Below are 19,393 nucleotides of genomic sequence, written 5' to 3' on the forward strand. Positions count from 1 at the left end.
CTTGAAGGCAAGGATAGGTTTGATGCGATTTTGAAACCATTGACCATCGATATATATCATGGAACAACTGGATAGATGGTTGGGATCGTGCTGATTGAACAATATCAATTATCTGATTTAACTCATCGAATTTTCACTGCGGGTGCATTTTCTGTCTAATCATCCATTTGATGGTCACGGGATGGCCGGGAGAATTGTCCAATCAGTGTGCTTTGATTGATATGCTTCTTGCACACTGATTTGGTGGATGTGCTCCTCGGAAATTGACATCGTGATATAATAATAAAGATTGCATGATCTGCTTTGCTAGAGAATGGATGTCAGGAGACTTGATCGCAATGGACCCCTTAGATCTTCCTAAATCCTGATTTTTCTCCTGTTATTGAACGAATATCCATAATTTCTTCTAATGAAAGGCTTTCTACTTATCTCATAATCGATTTTAAAGATTATTGTGTTAATTAGTATATTAATTTTACAATTTTTACTTGAAAATTTCTCTTAAATATTAATTTTACTATAAAATGACTACAATGATGTAGAGTCATTACATCCGACCGCCTATTTTTTGGGTAATCTCAAAAACAAGGTATCAAATGCTGTATTTTGTAAATCACAAATATATTGTTATACCTTTTAAACCCTATTTTACTTTTCATCTTGGCCTCTTCCTTGCACTCAAAGGTCAGGTCCGGTATGGGTTTGGAGATGGTAGGGATTGAGAGCCTATTCCTGAGAAGGAAGCGACTTGGAGACGGGCGGCAATGGCAAAGCCCATCACTACGCCAAAACCGCGAAAAAAGGACGGTCCAAAACCGTCTCAAATGACCAAAAAGGACGGTCATGGACTGTCGCAAGGGCCATCAAATTTTGATGTCGTATTACTTAAAGGACGGTCGAAAACCGTCATTCTAATTGACGAAAGAAGGACGGTCGTGGATTGTCCTAAAAAAGAACGGTCATGGACCATCTCCTATGAGCATTTAAAGGACAGTCATTGACAGTCCTTAAGGACAGTCATGGACCGTCTTTAGAAAGGACTGTTATAGACCGTCTCTAATGAGCCTTCAAAGGACGGCTATGGACCGTCCTTTTGTCCTTTAAAAGGATGATCATGGACCGTCCTTAAAAGGGACTGTCATAGACCGTCTCTTATGAGCCTTCAAAGGACGGCCACAAACCGTCCTTAAAAAGGACTGTCATGGACCGTCCCTTATGAGCCTTCAAAGCACATTTTCAAATTTGAGAGGATCAATATACAGTTGTTACAATATATTTCATCGTATTCTTCCTGATATACACCTGTTATATAATATATTTCATCATATTCACATTCATATCCATCTAAACCCAAACTACGTAAATCCAACATAAACTACATTCATCCAAACATAAACTACATCTATCCAAACACAAACAATCTTGTCCACATTACATTCATCCACGCATAAATACATATAAGTTTAACATCATAAATAAAAAAAGGAAAAAAATCAGCAATAATTTTCCTTGTGTCTTTCATCTGAAAAAAAAAATATTAAACTAGCAAAACATTATAATTCAGAATCATGAAGAATTGCATAAACTTCTTCAAAAAAAGTGGGCACTTTTTTAAAATAAAACTGATCATTAAAATAAAACTAATGTAAGCAAATAATGCAAAAAAGTGTTTCAATTCAACTTAATAGAAACAACAACAAAAATTAAAGCTTTATAAAAAGGGACATGTGTTAAAAGGGATACATTCTTGTTTCTTCCCATGTGATTGGGCTACATTATTACAGCAATTGGGTTTGGGTTCGGGATCGGGTTTAGGTTTGAGTTTTCAAATTTAGGTTTAGGTTTAGATTAGGGAGTTGAGATTAGGATTATGTGTAGGTCTAGGTTTAAGGATTTGATAATACATTTAGGTTATAGGTTTAGGTTTAGGTTTTAGGTTTTAGCTTATAGGTTTAGGTTTAGGATTAGGTTTTAGGTTATAGGTTATAGGTTATGGGTTATAGGTTAAGGTTTAGGTTATAGGTTTTGGTTTAGGTTAAGGTTTAGGTTTAGGTTATAGGTTTAGGTTTTAGTTATAGGTTTTAGTATATAGGTTATACCTTTAGGGAATTGAGAATAGGTTAAGGTTAAGGTTTAGGTTTAGGAAATCGGGTCCGAGTTCGGGATCAGGTTCAGGTTTGGATTTTCAAGTTTAGGTTTAAGTTTAGGTTAAGGAGTTGAGATTAGGATTAGGTGTAGGTTCAGGTTTAAGGATTTGAGAATACATTTTGATTTTAGGTTTAGGTTTAAGTTTTAGGATTAGGTTTAGGTTATAGGTTTAGGTTATAAGTGCAGGTAATAGGTTTAGGTTTAGGTTAGGTTATAGGTTAAGGTTTAGGGAATTGAGAATAGGTTAAGGTTTAGGTTTAGGAAATTGGGTTCGGGTTTGGCATCGGGTTTAGATTTCAGTTTTCAAGTTTAGGTTTAGGTTTAGGTTTAGGAAATCGGGTTCAGGTTCGGCATCGAGTTTAGGTTTGGGTTTTCAAGTTTAGCTTTAGGTTTGGGTTAGGGAGTTGAGATTAGGAATAGGTGTAGGTTTCGGTCTAGGGATTTGAGAATACATTTAGGTTATAGGTTTAGGTTTAGGTTTAGGTTTAGGTTTAGGTTTAGGTTTAGCTTATAAGCTATAGGTTTAGGGAATTGAGAATAGGTTAATGTTTACGTTAAGAAAATCAGGTTCGGGTTCGGGATCGGGTTTAGGTTTGGGTTTTCAAGTTTAGGCGTAGGTTTAGGCTAGGGAGTTGAGATTAGGATTAGGTGTAGGTTTAGGTTTAGGGATTCGAGAATACATTTAGTTTATAGGTTTAGGTTTAGGTTTAGGTTAAGGTTTAGGTTTAGGTTTAGGTTTAGCTTATAAGCTATAGGTTTAGGGAATTGAGAATAGGTATATGTTTAGGTTAAGGAAATCAGGTTTGGGTTCGGGATCGGGTTTAGATTTGGGTTTTCAAGTTTAGGTTTAGGTTTAGGTTAGGGAGTTGAGATTAAGATTAGGTGTAGGTTTAGGTTTAGGGATTCGAGAATATATTTAGGTTTTAGGTTTAGGTTTAGGTTATAGGTTATTGGTTTACGTTAAGGTTTAGGTTTAGGTTTAGGTTATAAGCTATAGGTTTAGGGAATTGAGAACAGGTTAAGGTTTAGGTTTAGGAAATCGGGTTCGGGTTCGGGATTGGGTTCAAGTTTGGGTTTTCAAGTTTAGGTTTAGGTTTAGGTTAGGGAGTTGAGATTAGGATTAGGTGTAGGTTTAGGTTTAGGGATTTGAGAATATAATAGGTTTTAGGTTTAGGTTTAGGTTATATGTTATATAGGTTTAAGTTTAGGTTTAGGTTTAGGTTATAAGCTATAGGTTTAGGGAATTGAGAATAGGTTAAGGTTTAGGTTTAGGAAATCGGGTTCGGGTTCGAGATCGGATTTAGGTTTGGGTTTTCAAGTTTAGGTTTAGGTTTAGGTTAGGGAGTTGAGATTAAGATTAGGTGTAGGTTTAGGTTTAGGGATTTGAGAATACATTTAGGTTTTAGGTTTAGGTTTAGGTTAAGGCTTAGGTTTAGATTATAAGATATAGCTTTAGGGAATTGAGAATAGGTTAAGGTTTAGGTTTAGGAAATCGGGTTCGGGTTTGAGATCGGGTTTTGGTTTGGGTTTTCAAGTTTAGGTTTAGGTTTAGGTTAGGGAGTTGAGATTAGGATTAGGTGTAGGTTTAGGTTAAGGGATTTGAGAATACATTAAGGTTTAGGTTTAATAAATCGGGTTCGGGTTCGGGATCGGGTTTAGGTTTGAGTTTTCAAGTTTAGGTTTAGGTTTAGGTTAGGGAGTTGAGATTAGGATTAGGTGTAGGTTTAGGTATAGGGATTTGAGAATACATTTACGTTTTAGGTTTATGTTTAGGTTTATAGGTTATAGGTTTAGGTATAGGTATAGGTTTAGGTTTCGGTTTAGGTTATAAGCAATAGGTTTCGGGAATTGAGAATATGTTAAGGTTTAGTTTTAGGAAATCAAGTTCGGATTCAGGATCGGGTTTAGGTTTTGTTTTTCAAGTTTAGGTTTAGGTTTAGGTTAGGGAGTTGAGATTAGGATTAGGTGTAGGTTTAGGTTTAGGGATTTGAGAATACATTTAGGTTTTAGGTTTAAGTTTAGGTTATAGGTTATAGGTTATAGGTTTAGGTTAAGGTATAGGTTTAGGTTTCGGTTTAGGTTATAAGCAATAGGCTTAGGGAATTGAGAATAGGTTAAGGTTTAGGTTTCGGAAATCGGGTTCGGGTTTGGGATCGGGTTTAGGTTTTGGTTTTCAAGTTTAGGTTTAGGTTTAGGTTAGGGAGTTGAGATTAGGATTAGGTGTAGGTTTAGGTTTAGGGACTTGAGAAAACATTTAGGTTTTAGGTTTAGGTTTATGTTTCAGGTTATAGGTTTATGTTTAGGTTAAGGTTAAGGTTTAGGCTTAGGTTTAGGGTATAAACTATAGGTTTAGGGAATTGAAAATAGGTTAAGGTTTAGGTTTAGGAAATCAGGTTCGGGTTCAGGAACGGGTTTAGGTTTTGGTTTTCAAGTTTAGGTTTAGGTTTAGGTTAGGGAGTTGAGATTAGGATTAGGTGTAGGTTTAGGTTTAGTGATTTGAGAATACATTTAGGTTTTAGGTTTAGGTTTAGGTTATAGGTTATAGGTTATAGGTTTAGGTTTAGGTTAAGGTATAGGCTTAGGTTTCAGTTTAGGTTATAAGCAATAGGTTTAGGGAATTGAGAATAGGTTAAGGTTTAAGTTTAGGACATCGGGTTTGGGTTCGGTATCGAGTTTAGGTTTGGATTTACAAGTTTAGGTTTAGGTTTAAGTTAGGGAGTTAAGATTAGGATTAGGTGTAGGTTTAAGTTTAGGGAATTGAGAATACATTAAGGTTTAGGTTTAGGAAATCGGGTTCTGGTTAAGGATCGGGTTTATGTTTGAGTTTTCAAGTTTAGGTTTAGGTTTGGGTTTAGAGATTTGAGAATACGTTTAGGTTTTAGGTTTATGTTTAGGTTATAGCTTATAGTTTTAGGTTTAGGTTTAGGTTGAAGTTTAGGAATAGGTTTAGGTTTAGGTTTAGGTTATGAGCAATAGGTTTAGGGTATTGAGAATAGGTTAAGGTTTAGGTTTAGGAAATCCGGTTCAGGTTTGGGATCAGGTTTAGGTTTTGGTTTTCAAGTTTAGGTTTAGGTTTAGGTTCGGGATTTGAGATTAGGATTAGGTGCAGGTTTAGATTTAGGGATTTAAGATTACATTTAGGTTTTAGGTTTAGGTTTAGGTTATAGGTTACAGGTTTCGGTTTAGGTTTAGGTTTAGGTTAAGGTTTAGGTTTAGGTTATTAGCTATAGGTTTAGGGAATTGAGAATAGGTTAATGTTTAGGTTTAGGAAATCGGGTTTGGGTTTGGGATCGGGTTTAGGTTTCGGTTTTCATTTTTTCGTTTAGGTTTAAGTTAGGGAGTTGAGATTATGATTAGGTGTAGGTTTAGGTTTAGGGATTCGAGAATACATTTAGGTTTTAGGTTTAGGTTTAGGTTATATGTTATAGGTTTAGGTTTAAATTTAAGTTTAAGTTATAAGCTATAGGATTCGGGAATTGAGAATAGGTAAAGGTTTAGGTTTAGGAAATCGGGTTCTGGTTCGGGATCGGGTTTAGGTTTTGGTTTTCAAGTTTAGGTTTAGGTTTAGTTTAGGGAGTTGAGATTAGGATTAAGTATAGGTTTAGGTTTAAGGATTTGAGAATATATTTAGGTTTTAGGTTTAGGTTTAGGTTATAGGTTACAGGTTTAGGTTTAGGTTTAGGTTAAGGTTATAGGTTATAGGTTTAGGTTAAGGTTTAGGTTTAGGTTTAGGTTTAGGTTATAAGCTATAGGTTTAGGGAATTGAGAATAGGTTAAGGTTTAGGTTTAGGAAATCGGGTTCGGGCTCGGGATAGGGTTTAGGTTTTGGTTTTCAAGTTTATGTTTAGGTTTTGGTTAGGGAGTTGAGATTAGGATTAGGTGTTGGTTTAGGTTTAGGGATTCGAGAATACATTTAGGTTTTAGGTTGAGGTTTAGGTTATTGGTTATTGGTTTAGGTTAAGGTTTAGGTTTAGGTTCAGGTTATAAACTATAAGTTTAGGGAATTGAGAATAGGTTAAGGTTTAGGTTTAGGAAATCTTATTCAGGTTCGGGATCGGGTTTAGGTTTGGGTTTTCAAGTTTAGGTTTAGGTTTACGTTAGGGAGTTGAGATTAGGATTAGGTGTAGGTTTAGGTTTAGGGATTTGAGAATACATTAGGTTTTAGGTTTCGGTTTAGGTTATATGTTATATAGGTTTAGGTTTAGGTTTAGGTTTAGGTTATAAGCTATAGGTTTAGGGAATTGAGAATAGGTTAATGTTTAGGTTTAGGAAATCGGGTTTAGGTTTGGGTTATCAAGTTTAGGTTTAAGTTTAGGTTAGGGAGTTGAATTTAGGATTAGGTGTAGGTTTAGGTTTAGGGATTTGACAATACATTTTGGTTTTAGGTTTAGGTTTAGGTTATCGGTTTAGGTTTAGGCTTAGGTTTAGGTTATGAGATATAGTTGTATGGAATTGAGAATAGGTTAAGGTTTAGGTTTAGGAAATCGGGTTCGGGTTTGAGATCGGGTTTTGGTTTAGGTTTAGGTTTAAGTTAGGGAGTTGAGATTAGGATTAGGTGTAGGTTTAGGTTTAGGGATTTGAGAATACATTAAGGTTTAGGTTTCGGAAATTGGGTTCGGGTTCGGGATCGGGTTTAGGTTTGAGTTTTCAAGTTTAGGTCTAGTTTTAGGTTAAGGAGTTGAGATTAGGATTAGGTGTAGGCTTAGGTTTATGGTTTTGAGAATACATTTAGGTTTTAGGTTTATGTTTAGGTTATAGGTTATAGGTTTAGTTTAAGGTATAGGTTTAGGTTTCGGTTTATGTTATAAGCAATAGGTTTAGGGAATTGAGAATAGGTCAAGGTTTAGGTTTAGGAAATCGGGTTTGGGTTCTTGATCGGGTTTAGGTTTTGGTTTTCAAGTTTAGGTTTAGGTTTAGGTTAGGGAGTTGAGATTAGGATTAGGTGTAGGTTTAGGTTTAGGGATTTGAGAATACATTTAGGTTTTAGGTTTAGGTTTATGTTACAGGTTACAGGTTTAGGTTTAGGTTTAGGTTTACGTTAAGGTTTAGGTTTAGGTTTAGGCTTAGGTTTAGGTTATAAGCTATAGGTTTAGGGAATTGAGAATAGGATAAGGTTTAGGTTTAGGAAATCGGGTTCGGGTTCAGGATCGGGTTTAGGGTTTGGTTTTCAAGTTTAGGTTTAGGTTTTGGTTAGGGAGTTGAGATTATGATTACGTGTAGGTTTAGGTTTAGGTATTTGAGAATACATTTAGGTTTTAGGTTTAGGTTTAGGTTTTAGGTTGTAGGTATAGGTTTAGCTTTAGGTTAAGGTATAGGTTTAGGTTTCTGTTTAGGTTATAAGCAATAGGTTTAGGGAATTGAGAATAGGTTAAGGTTTAGGTTTAGGAAATCGGGTTCGGGTTCGGGATCGGGTTTAGGTTTGGATTTTTAAGTTTATGTTTAGGTTTAGGTTAGGGAGTTGAGATTAGGATTAGGTGTAGGTTTAGGTTTAGGTAATTGAGAATACATTAAGGTTTTGGTTTAGGAAATGGGGTTCGGGTTCGGGATAGGGTTTAGGTTTGAGTTTTCAAGTTTAGGTTTAGGTTTAGCTTCGGGAGTTGAGATTATGATTAGGTGTAGGTTTGCGTTTAGGGATTTGAGAATACATTTAGGTTTTAGGTTTATGTTTAGGTTGTAGGTTATAGGTTTAGGTTTAGGTTTAGGTTTAGGTATAGGTTTAGGGTTCGGTTTAGTTTATAAGCAATAGGTTTAGGGAACTGAGAATAGGTTATGGTTTAGGTTTAAGAAATCGAGTTCAGGTTCGGGATCGGGTTTAGGTTTTGGTTTTCAAGTTTAGGTTTAGGTTTAGGTTAGGGAGTTGAGATTAGGATTAGGTGTAGGTTTTGGTTTAGGGATTTAAAAATATATTTAGGTTTTAAGTTTAGGTTTAGGTTATAAGTTACAGGTTTAGGTTTAGGTTAAGGTTTAGGTTGAGGTTATAAGCTATAGGTTTAGGGAATTGAGAATCGGTTAAGGTTTAGGTTTAGGAAATCGGGTTCTGGTTCGAGATCAGGTTTAGGTTTTGGTTTTCATGTTTTAATTTAAGTTTAGGTTAGGGAGTTGAGATTAGGATTAGGTGTAGGTTTAGGTTTAAGGATTTGAGAATACATTAGGTTTTAGGTTTAGGTTTAGGTTATATGTTATAGGTTTAGGTTTAGGTTTAGGTTTAGGTTATAAGCTGTAGGATTAGGGAATTGAGAATAGGTTAAGGTTTAGGTTTAGGAAATCGAGTTTGGGTTCGGGATCGGGTATAGGTTTTGGTTTTCAAGTTTAGGTTTAGGTTTAGTTTAGGGAGTTGAGATTAGGATTAGGTATAGGTTTAAGTTTAGGGATTTGAGAATACATTTAGGTTTTAGGTTTAGGTTTAGGTTATATGTTACAAGTTTAGGTTTAGGTTTAGGCTTAGGTTTAGGTTATAAGATATAGGTTTAGGGAATTGAGAATAGGTTAAGGTTTAGGTTTAGGAAATTGGGTACGGGTTTGGGATCGGGTTTAGGTTTGGGTTTTCAAGTTTAAGTTTAAGTTTAAGTAAGGGATTTGAGATTAGGATTAGGTGTAGTTTTAGGTTTAAGGATTTGAGAATACATTTAGGTTTTAGGTTTAGGTTTAGGTTATAGGTTACAGGTTTAGGTTTAGGTTTAGGTTAAGGCTTTTGGTTATAGGTTTAGGTTAAGGTTTAGGTTTTGGTTTGGTTTAGGTTTTGGTTAAGGTTTGGTTTGGTTTAGGTTTAGGGAATTGAGAATAGGTTAAGGTTTAGGTTTAGGAAATTGGGTTCGGGTTCGGGATAGGGTTTAGGTTTTGGTTTTCAAGTTTATGTTTAGGTTTAGGTTAGGGAGTTGAGATTAGGATTAGGTTTAGGGATTCGAGAATACATTTAGGCTTTAGGTTTAGGTTTAGGTTTTCGATTATTGGTTTAGGTTAAGGTTTAGGTTTAGGTTTAGGTTTAGGTTATAAGCTATAGGTTTAGGGAATTGAGAATAGGTTAAGGTTTAGGTTTAGGAAATCGGGTTCGGGTTCGGGATCGGGTTTAGGTTTTAGTTTTCATGTTTTGGTTTAGGTATAGGTTTGGTAGTTGAGATTAGGATTAGGTGTAGGTTTAGGTTTAGGGATTTGAGAATACATTAGGTTTTAGGTTTAGGTTTAGGTTATATGTTATAGGTTTAGGTTTAGGTTATAAGCTATTGGATTAGGGAATTGAGAATAGGTTAAGGTTTAGGGTTAGGAAATCGGGTTTGGGTTCGGGATCTGGTTTAGGTTTTGGTTTTCAAGTTTAGGTTTCGGTTTAGTTTAGGTAGTTGAGATTAGGATTAGGTGTAGGTTTAGGTTTAGGGATTTGAGAATATATTTAGGTTTTAAGTTTAGGTTATAAGATATAGGTTTAGGGAATTGAGAATAGGTTAAGGTTTAGGTTTTGGAAATCGGGTTCGGGTTCGGGATCGGGTTTAGGTTTGGGGTTTCAAGTTTCTGTTTAGGTTTAGTTTAGGGAGTTGAGATTAGGATTAGGTGTAGGTTTAGGTTTAAGGATTTGCGAATACATTTTGGTTTTAGGTTTTGGTTTAAGTTATAGGTTACAGGTTTAGGTTTAGGTTTAGTTTAAGGTTATAGGTTATAGGTTTAGGTTGAGGTTTAGGATAAGGTTTAGGTTTAGGTTTAGGTTTAGGTTTAGGTTATATGCTATAGGTTTAGAGAATTGAGAATAGGTTATGATTTAGGTTTAGGATATTAGGTTTGGGTTCAGGATCGAGTTTAGGTTTTGGTTTTCAAGTTTAGGTTTAGGTTTAGGTTAGGGAGTTGAGATTAGGATTAGGTGTGGGTTTTAGTTTTGGGATTTGAGAATACATTTTGGTTTTAGGTTTATGTTTAGGTTATAGGTTATAGGTTTAGGTTTAGGTTTAGGTTAAGGTATAGGTTTAGGTTTCGGTTTAGGTTTAGGTTATAAGCAATGGGTTTAGGGAATTGAGAATAGGTTAAGGTTTAGGTTTCGGAAATCGAGTTCCGGTTCGGGATCGGGTTTAGGTTTGGGTTATCAAGTTTAGGTTTAAGTTTACGTTAGGGAGTTTAGATTTGGATTAGGTGTAGGTTTAGGTTTAGGGATTTGAGAATACATTTTGGTTTTAGGTTTATGTTTAGGTTTCGGTTTAGGTTATAAGCAATAGGTTTAGGGATTTGAGAATAGGTTAAGGTTTAGGTTTAGGAAATCGGGTTCGGCTTCGGGATCGGGTTTAAGTTTGGGTTATCAAGTTTAGGTTTAGGTTTAGGTTAAGGAGTTTAGATTAGGATTAGGTGTAGGTTTAGGTTTAAGGATTTGAGAATACATTTAGGTTTAGGTTTAGGTTTAGGGATTTGAGAATAGGTTTAGGTTTAGTTTTACGTTTAGGTTAAGGTTATATGTTAAAGTTAAGGTTATAGGTATAGGTTATAGGTTTAGGTTTAGGTTAGGTTATAGGTTTTTAGTTAAGGTTTAGGTTATAGTTATAGGTTTGGGATTTGAGAATAGGTTTAGGTTATAAGTATAGGTTTAGGTTAGGTTATAGGTTAAGGTTTAGGGAATTGAGTTTAGGTCATAGGTTCAGGTTATAGGTTATAGGTTTAGGTTATAGGTTTTGGGATTTGAGAATAGGTTTAGGTTATAAGTATAGGTTTAAGTTAGGTTATAGGTTAAGGTTTAGGGAATTGAGTTTAGGTTATAGGGTCAGGTTATAAGTTAACGATTTAGGGTATGGTTTAGGTTATAGGTTTTGGGATTTGAGAATAGGTTTAGGGAATAAGTATAGGTTTAGGTTAGGTTGTAGGTTAACATTTAGGGAATTGATTTTAGGTTATAGGCTTAGGTTATAGTTTATAGGTTTAGGTTATAGGTTTATGTTGTAGTTATGCGTTTGGATTTGAGAATAGGTTTAGGATATCGGTTAAGGGTGTGGTCCCTGCAAATACAGATATAAACACGACCTGCTCCAATTGGTTAGGCCCTTCTAATGCTGTCCATAGGAAATGGACAGCTTCATCATAATCATAACAGCAGTTCCCATCTTTCAGGGACCTCGCTCAACATCCGGATAGCTCTGACGCACATTCGAGTCTGCTCCATCAATTTCAAATAAATACATGCTCCATCAATTTCAAATAAATACATAAACATGGCCTGTCCAAATGGTCAGGCCCTTCCAATGCTGTCCATAGGAAATGGATAGCTTCATCATAGTCATAATAGCGGTTCCCACCTTCCAGGGACCCCCTCTCAACATCCGGATAGCTCCGACACATATCCGGGTCTGCTCCATAAATTTCGAGTAATTACATAAACATAGCTTGTCCAAATGGTCAAGCCACTCCAATGCTGTCCATAGAAAATGGACAACTTCATCATGGTCATAACAGCGGTTCCCACCTTCCAAGGACGCCCGCTCAACATCCGGATAGCTCCGACACACAGCCGAGTTTGGTCCATCAATTTCGATCTAATAGATTTAAAAGTAACATAATTATATCTAAAAGCATTTGGATACCTGGGGAAGGCCTCCCATATTTATATTGTCGGTTACTCATCCCTTTGTCTATAAGCCACAATCAACCAACACTTTCTATTGCTACCTGTACTCTGAAACCAACACAAACATAACTGGGAAACAATATAAGGAATAAGAAAAAATGAATTTACCTGTGCACATCATTAAATGTTTCCCTATAAAGAGGTGATATTATATCTTTGATAGCCATAACCTGTATGACAGAGAAAAATGCAACCAATACAGTCTGTTACAATTCAAATGAGAAAAAAGATTTGTGGCTGCACCGATATTCTGGTACATTACGAACGGCTGCTTACGTACCTAAAAAGTCAAATTGGGATCAAGCCACTACGTAGTTCTTTTTAATTAACCAAGTAACTAAAGGTCATAAATTTCATATTTAACCAAGTATCATTGAACGTCGTCTTAAATCGTTTCTGGTTGGTGCATTTAAAAAAATTCAAATGCATAATCAATGTATATTCTTGTTACATCTCATACTGCAACAAGAGACAACGTTCTGTCAATACTTCAGTTACATTTGAAATTGAAATCCTTTAGTGACTTGGTTAATAAAAAACAAATGACAACAAGCCATAATTAATAAAAAGGATGCTAAAGATTAAATAAATAAATAAGGCAACTTGATCAAAAAAGGATTTCAGTGAATAATCAAGTTTTCATCATACAATGTCCTAGAGTTCAAAAAGTTAAACAAAACTACTGAATATTGAAATTCTCATTAGGAATTTGGGTCAAATAACAATTTCACCCAATTGAATATCTTCAAATGTCCTGTCATCATTAAACAACTTTGTTGTGCGAACATTGATATCATCTATTACAACTCCGATGCATTCTGGAGGGATGCCTGTAGTATTTGACACCATCCGCCCACTAACAACAGTCCGACCACGAATATCTCTCATTGGCAAATTTGTTCCATCAATGGAGTTGTTGCAGAGTCTTCTCGAATACTTGAGGGCTCACCAGATCGACGGTGGGCCTATAAATAAAATAATGGTTTCATATAAATAATAATGCTACTTTTATCTTTAAAAATAATAATTATATCATTTGGTCGCGGAAAATGCAGTACCTGAGATGCAGCTATATCAGGCAAGCGGTGAAGTAGTTGGCTTTAATAAGTAATTTGTTGCCTAAGTTCAGCAAATTATTGCTCAACAATCGTATGAAATTCTTGCATTTGAGTCATTGATGCTTCAAATTTATCCTCAATGGACATACATGCATTCCTCTCCGACCGAGCTTCTATGATGTAGGGGTGGCAACCTTCATAGTAGTCATAGAAATACACAAACCCATGCCCCTAACCCGGCCTCTGCTATCATGACCACAAACCTAAACAATAATTTTTAAGTTTAGTGATGTGTGCATATTATTATTAAAAAAACCAACGATAATGTATGTAAAGTGAGTAGAATTGATGGAAAACCTGTGAAACTGGGTCGTAGTCTAAATCCTTATGCTTACTGGAAGGATTACTGTCAGCTATTGATAATATTCTTTCCTATTAGAAGATAATTGTTACAATAAATCCTTCATTGTACTTAAATAAAAAAGATTAAAAACTGAAAAATTATTCTCACCGCTGTTTCAAGTTGTGTTTGTGTTGGGTAAGACCCATCAGATCTGCTATGAGTGGTGACAAACAAATCGGTCCTAGTAATGATAGTATTTAGATTTTCTTTTCACTGTAATTATATAAGCAAATTAGTCAACAAGAATTTATATTCATCAATTAATTTGTCAAAAAATGTAGTACATATTACCATTTTCTCTAATATCCTAGCAGCACCTTGTCTTCCAGTCGTGTGAGGGCATTTCACCCGTGCTCTGGAAGTCTTTCCCTTCTTACGAAGATTGATTAATAATTTTGTGGATTGTAGATTAATGAAAATGTCCCAATCCTCTTGCTTCACACCAATGAGACAATTTCTTCTTCTTTCTACATCATTATCAAATATATCATATTCCTTTCACAGATTGTATTTCCATACCTTCTAAGCTTTGCTTACTTTTGAAAATGCATATTCTTTTAACTCATCATCGATATCGTACGTGGCCTATTTCATTAAATTAATAATCAAACAATCTTATTGAGTAAGAATTAGAAATAAAATCAAGAACAAACATGCTCACTAAAACCATAGACCAGATATTATCTTTAATTGCACCTGGCACTTTGTGCTAATCAGTAAATGAAATTGGACAATGTGTCCTGCCAAGTTGCCCTAAAAATGTGTTGAAAGGCGCTGATGTTTCTCTCACTGGTTGTTTATATTCATTTAATTCAAGTCTCTTCCTTGTATTGCTTCCTTGGGCTAAAGCTAATGAACCACCAAAATCTAACATAATTCCTGCAATTTTATAAAACAAAACAATATCTCATTATTATGTAATTGGCATTCTATTAATATTTTGATCGCCAAAAAATTGTAACAATCATTACTAAATAGAATTCAACTCACTTTCAAACTGATTTGAATCTTGTTAGTTTCTTTTCCATTTCCTATGACGTGAGGTACTCGGCTCGCTCTCTACCCATGAATTTTCCTGTACATCTTCATCTTCTTCATTTAAATCATCGATTAATGAAAGTGCTAAAGAGCCTACATTCCTTCTGGCCTCAAACTCAAGTGGATCTTCAAATGTATATGCATCTTTCGTCAATCTCTTAGGAGCATCTAGTACAACATGCCAGTCATCTCTAGTTGGATCCTTACAGTAGAAGACCTGAGCTACCTGAGATGCAAGAATAAATGGCTCATCGTCTTCCTTTAAGTTCCTTCTAAACCTTCCTAGATTGACAAATATCAAATTTATTTCGGGATCTATGAAACATCCATTCAATTTATCTTCAATATGCACCTAATCACAATAGAAGAGTGCTACTCTGAAGTCGAAGTAGTTCAATTCAAGAATTTATATAATGATGCCATAATAAGTGACTTCTTCTTCTATAGGATTCCTATCCCTGGCGCTTGCCCTGAAGCTAGTTAGCGCTTTCATTGAGACTCCACTGTTATATGTTGTTTTGTTCATTTCAGAATTCGCAGTGCTAAAAACATATCCATTTACTGAGTAAGTATTATATGATATGCATTTGAAGTCAGGACCATCGACAATTCTTTTAAATGGAGACATTTGTTGATTATGTAGTTGATGTCTTAACCAAGGAATCTATTCCATTGGTTTTCCTGCTAACAAATTACTCTTTCAATTTTATCCCGTAGGTGTTTGGCCTTGGATGTATGTTTGGTACTTCCTGCAAATTTCACATCATAGCAATTAATTATATATATCTAACAATGTTTATTATCATAAGACATTTAAAAATATAAAAAAAGAATAATATACTTCATTAACTTACTCCTCCCATTGATGATTTTCAACGTGATGTTTCAAAACTCATCTAAGTGCTTGTTGGTATTGCACTGTAGTAAGATTATAATCTTTTCATTTCTTATCATTCTGGGAATCACCAGAATTTTCATCTTCATTGAATATTTTTAGTCCTTGCTTATGACCTCCTAATGTATTATCAGGATAGTATTCCATGCAGTACATCATAGATTCCTCTATAATGTAGCGTTCCACAATACAGCCCTCTGGGTAAGCTTGATTCATCACATACTTCTTACATGTTCTCATCATCCTGCTAAATATTAAAATCAGGTATTGATGAAAAAATATAAGCTATTTTGAAAAGGTTAATAAATTAAAATAGTTAAAGTTACCTCTTAAAAGGATACATCCATCGATATCTGACAGGTCCGCAAACTTGTGCCTCCTCCGCCAAGTGCACAACAAGGTGTGTCATAGAAACGAAAAAGGATGGTGGAAAATACTTTTTGAAAACACATAATGTTTTCACTATTTTATTTTTCATTTCTTGAAGCTCTATACAATGAATTTCTTTAGAACATATGACGTTAAAGAATCTTGACAATTTTATAATGGCAGCAAACAATGACTTTTCTTTTTTGAATGAATGCATCAATAATACGTGTAGTAACTGCTGCATTAGAATGTGATAATCATGTGACTTAAGGCCCTTGAGATGATAGTCGTCCATACTGATATGATGTTTCCAGTTTGCACTATACCCTCTTGAAACTTTTAAATCACTCAAGGTTCGACAAATGAGTTCTCTTTCAGATCTGGATAATGTGAAAGGAGCCTTAGGCAATAACAACTTACCATTTTTTTCCTCTGGCCAATATTTTGATCTTATCTCCATAGCCATAAGATCCTGACGGGCTTGTAAACCATCCTTAGACTTGTCCTTCATGTCCATGATTGTTGCAATAAGGTTCTCAGTAACATTTTTCTCGACATGCATGACATCCACATTATGACGAATGGGCATATGCTCCCAATACGGTAATGTAAAGAAGATTGATCTCTTCAACCAAGCAATAAGGTTAGAATCCTTATCTGTGGTCTTCTTCCTCTTATTTCCTATATACTTTCCAAACTTGGTTTGTATATTATTCATTTTAACCAATACCTATTCTCCAGACAAACATTTTGGAGCCTACCGATTTTCATCATTCCCATTGAATCGAGATCTTTGGCTCCTAAAGATATGAGCTCTTGGAAGGAATCTTTTGTGCCCCATATAAGCAAACTTCTTTCCATGTTTTAGCCAAATAGAGTCAGTCTCCTCACTACAAATAGGACATGCATACTTTCCTCTTGTCCTACACCAAGAAAGATGTCCATAGGCTGAAAAATCATGTATTGCTCATAATAAAATCACCTTCATTGTAAACCTGTTCTTCCCAAATGAGTCATATGTTATCGACCCTTCCCACAATTCATTTAATTCTTCAATTAATGGTTGTAAATATACGTCGATGTCATGCCCTGGACCATTTTTTCCAGGAATTAAAAGTGTTAACATAATAAATTCCTTCCGCATGCATAAATGAGGTGGAAGATTGTGTGGAACAACGATAACAGGCTAGCAACTATATGAGATGCTCATATGCCCAAAGGGGTTGAATCCGTCTGTTGTAAGTCCCAACCGAACGTTACGTGGATCCGCAGTAAAATCACTAAAATTTCTATCTACAAACTTCCACATAGAAGAATCCACAGGATGACGCATGTACCAGTCATTTTTAGCCCCCTTTAAATGCCACAACATATTCTCTACAATCCATGATACGCTATAAAGTCTTTTTAACCTTGTTGTTAATGGGAAGTATCTTAATACCTTCCATGGTACATGTGAGACTCTTGATCTTACAACACTATTCACTTCCCATCTGCTTGCTTTACATGTAGGACAACTTTCCTTATTAGCATGCTCCTTCCAATACAGAATACAATCATTACGACATGCATGTATCACCTCATAGTTCATACCCAACGAACTGATCAATCTCTTTGCATTATAGGTACTATCTGGTAAAGAGTTCTCGCTTGGCAAAATCTTCTTGAGTAATTACAGCAAACTCGTAAAGCTATTATCTGACCACTGATATCTAGCCTTCATGCTCATCAACTCAACTGTCACTGACAACTTGTATACTCATGTTTACATGATGGATATAGGGGTTGTACCGCATCCTCCCTTAATTTATTGTACTGAGTATTATTGTCTATGTCATCTTGAGGCTGACTACCATGTTTCTCATTGACCTCATTCATACATGCATCTAAGTCATCGGGTTGAACACGACCAAAAATATCATTAACTAAATCAACCATTATGGGCAATAGCTCTTCATTACAATCAGTGGCAGATGTACTAGGAGCATTGGCATTGACACCCATATTGGGAGGTTGTTCTCCATGAAAAAACCAAGTTGTATATGTCTGATCTATACCATTCATAATCAAATGCTCAGAAACTGTACTTAGTATTTTATTCACATGCACATTACGACATCTAACACAAGGACAACTATACCAATCAACACCTCTCGAATTCCTTTTCGCAAAAATAATAAACAATTCAATGCCTTTAATTTATTCATCACTCAATATATCTTTCATCATCCAATTTTTGCTCGGGGGCGTCAAATCCATTTCTGATATCACGTGCATGTAGCATATAAAAAGTGAGATATAATAAAAAAGAGGCTTTTCATAAACTGTCAAAACATGCCACACATGTTGTTACCAATCACAAAAAAATATAGATCCATATATATCCACAAATATATACATATGATTAGGTGTAGGTTTTAGGTTATAGGTTATAGCTTTAGGGAATTGAGGATAAGTTAAGGTTTAGGTTTAGGAAATCGGGTTCAGGTTTGGGGTCGGGTTTAGGTTTGGGATCATGCATACATACATAAATGCATACAAACATGCATGATGATACATCCATCCATCCATGCATGCATACATACATAAACACATGCTTGATGATCCATCCATCCATGATCTAACAATCCATCCATCTATCCATGCATGCATACACACATACACACACATGCGTGATGATCCATCCATCTAGTCTTCCATCCATGCATGCATACATACATACATATACACACACATAAATTCATCCATGCATGTATACATGCATACACACATGCATAATCTGTCCATCCAGGCATGCATGCATACGTTACATCCATCCATGTGTGCATGCATACATATACACACATACATACATGTGTCTTATCATAAAACCATGCATGATGCATCCATACAAAAAAAAATCAAATGAAATTATTTTTTCACAAACAGATTTTTTTAATATTATTATAAACAAAAATAGATTTTTTTCATATTATTATAAAAAACTATAAATGATTTACAGTTAACCCCAACAAAGAGTTTGAATTTCATTTGATAATACAATTAATAGTAAAGATGTAAATGATTTATAAAATGATCTGTAAAAATGTTTAAGATGCAATAAATTGTAGTCCAACTAGTTGGACTTGAGACTTCTTAATTCTAAATATTTAAGATGCATTAGATACTTTAGTATCTTTGGTTTTTCTCAATCCTTCTGTCATCCTCTGTCTCTGCAACTTAAAAGTATTTGGCCCATTCATCAGGTGTAACCTGCTGATAACATGCCTTGGAAAAAAAAAATGAAGAACGCTAGTCTACTATCAGGTGGGACCCAAAGGTACGAGAAAAATAGATGTGAGTAAGATGGTTCATTGAGTGTTATCCTTTCTAAAGTTGGCCACATGCATACTTTGCTTACTTTGGCGGGAAAGGAAATTTCACGATTCAAGCCCCACTGATGTAGGACAAGGAAAATTAAATATGATATACAAGATTTTAGGCTTAGATCCTACCAATTTAGAAACAATCACACAAATTCCACGTCCCACATGAAAATCCAAACATACAACCCACATGTGTTCTTTCGGTGCCTTCTTTTATTATCCTCGATGAAGCAATCTTTTTGTGTGGCCCATTTGGATGAACCACAAATTTCAATCCTTTGGCCTTATCGTGGGAATGGATTTTTTTTCTCCCATTGTTCTTTTGGTTGGAGCGATGCAGAGTAGAAACCAAATTCCATGGATTATGATTTTCCATCAATTTTGATAAAAAATGACTATAAAACGTAAATAACCCAGCAGTTGTACTTTTGATTTTTTGTAAATGCTAACATCCTGTTTAGCATCTTAGATTTGGTAGTAAATGGGTATATTTCAAATGCAAGTAACTGTGTCATATGTGTAATGAAA

This window comes from Magnolia sinica, chromosome 1 (genome assembly GCF_029962835.1).
Source record: "Magnolia sinica isolate HGM2019 chromosome 1, MsV1, whole genome shotgun sequence".
Classification (NCBI taxonomy): Eukaryota; Viridiplantae; Streptophyta; class Magnoliopsida; order Magnoliales; family Magnoliaceae; genus Magnolia; species Magnolia sinica.